The 2,180-nt window shown below is 30.6% G+C and overlaps 1 long non-coding RNA gene across 1 annotated transcript; it reads right to left on the bottom strand.

Annotated features, from left to right (window-relative positions):
- Positions 1–367: 367 nt before the first annotated feature.
- LOC146916225 (uncharacterized) lies at positions 368–1,773 on the bottom strand. The gene is made up of 3 exons (XR_015013786.1): positions 1,273–1,773; positions 1,098–1,185; positions 368–890 (listed from the first exon to the last, which is right to left on the bottom strand). It is a non-coding gene; the product is annotated as an uncharacterized LOC146916225 (long non-coding RNA).
- Between the last annotated feature and the right edge of the window lie 407 nt (positions 1,774–2,180).

Raw genomic sequence — 2,180 nt, 5'->3', positions numbered from 1 at the left:
ACATTCTCAATAATTCATCAAATCCGAATTCCAGCTTATACCAACATATCTCACATCGAGTCATTTCCCAATTCCAGTGAAAATGGTTTTGTAATAAAAAAATTGTGATAAACATTTAAATCATTATTAAGTAACCACTTAATAGTACACACTTATAACCTAATGTGAATTAATCAATAAGTAACCAATTTTTTTGTAAAGCCTCGTCATCTCTCTTTTATTTCTTACGTTGTAAAACGAATTTCTGACTTTGTCTAAATATAATCGCGCTTTAATGGTTTTAATAGACTTGTATGTGAAAGAAAAATAATTGTCAAATGCTAAATAAAATAAAAGAATAGTGAAATTATTATTGACAAATGTTTTTAAATAAAAACTATTACTGAAACCATAAGTGTGGTTTAATGGTTTTGATAGTGTTCTACACGAAACCAAACTAATTGTTTAATGGTTTTGCTATGGGTATGGTTTCTGTGAGTTGTACTCCAAAACCATTTTGCTGTGGAAATGGTTTATGTGAGTTGTACTCCAAAACCATTAGATGTACTTAATGGTTTTCTTTGATCCAACATGGTGCATATCACAATCAAAAATAAAAAACATATGGAATTTTCTAACCATAACAGAACATTTTCAAAACCATCAGATTCAGGCACCAACTTTGAATTTTTATCAACAGAATCACAATTCTCAGAAAAATTCCCAATTTGATTTCGACAATTTCTCAAACCAAGTCCATCATCAATTTTCCCAAATTCAAATCAATCCCTAATCCCTCCAACTCATTACTCCCAATTCTCCTCCTCTTCAACGTCGTCCTTTCACAATCAACGTCGTCCTTTTTCTTCCAAAAATCAAGAATGCAAAGGAACTTGAAAATCTCCAGCAAACTTCATCACCAAACCAATCATACCCATCATCTATATGTAACCAAAATTGAAAATCATAGCAAGATTCGAATTCAAACACAAAATCATTGGTAGTAACAGTTGACAAATTCCTGAAAGGATGGGACCTGAGAATTGAACCAAAACAAGTGAATGAAATAAAAGTGAAGAAAATATGAATTTCAATCAAAACAGAACACAGTAACATACCTTTGATTTTCTCAATGCGTCTCTTGATTTCTTGTGAACAAGCTTCACAATACATGTGAACTTTCAGAATCACTATCATAACCTTAGGCTGCACCATATAATAAAATAAAAATGATAAAAATGATCCATCACAGATTCAGATAAATTTAAAAAGAAAAAATAATAATTAATTAACCTCTTCAACTTTCTTTTCTTCCTCTGGCTTAGGTTTCTCTTTCTCTTCAATTTTTTTCTCTTGTTCTGAAGGTGGTTTTGGGATCGGAGAAAGAAGCTCAACTTGTCTATGACTCTTCCTCTGAACTCTTTCAAGAACCTTCAATGGATCTGCTTTTTCTCCTTTAACAACCTTGTGAGATTTGCAATCAGTAACCACATCTTCATAATTATAAATCTACACGATTTCACGCATAGCGTTCCGCAATTCAAAATTGAAATCTCTACAAATTCACAATCACGCAAACTTGTCACGAATTACAATACACACATACCTCAGAAGAATAGGGATGATCTGCAATTCCGTTTGGGATCGGCGACCTAGGAATCGAATAAGCTGTTTGTGCAAAATAGCTTATTTTGTGCAAAATAGCTGTTTTGCACAAATAAGCTGTTTTGTATAAATAAGTTGTTTTGAATAAGCTGTTTTGCACAAATAAGCTATTTTGTATAAATAAGTTGTTTCGAATAAGCGGTTTTGCATAAATAAGCTGTTTTGCACAAATACGCTGTTTTGTATAAATAAGTTGTTTCGAATAAGCTGTTTTGCATAAATAAACTGTTTTGAATAAGTTGTTTTGCATAAATATGTTGTTTTGCATAAATAAGTTGTTTTGAATAAGTTGTTTTTAAAATGAAATTGGAATAAGCTGTTTTGTATAAATAAGCTGTTTTGAATAAGCTGTTTTGCACAAATAAGCTGTTTTGTATAAATAAGTTGTTTTGAATAAGCTGTTTTGCACAAATAAGCTCTTTTGTATAAATAAGTTGTTTCGAATAAGCTGTTTTGCATAAATAAGCTGTTTTGAATAAGTTGTTTTGCATAAATATGTTGTTTTGCATAAATAAGTTGTTTTGAATAAGTTGTTT

The sequence above is a fragment of the Medicago sativa genome, chromosome 6 (genome assembly GCF_051527215.1).
Source record: "Medicago sativa cultivar Bolivia chromosome 6, Bolivia_mono, whole genome shotgun sequence".
Lineage (NCBI taxonomy): Eukaryota > Viridiplantae > Streptophyta > Magnoliopsida > Fabales > Fabaceae > Medicago > Medicago sativa.
Note: the sequence above shows the minus strand (reverse complement) of the source record. Positions and strands in the feature narration are given on the sequence as shown.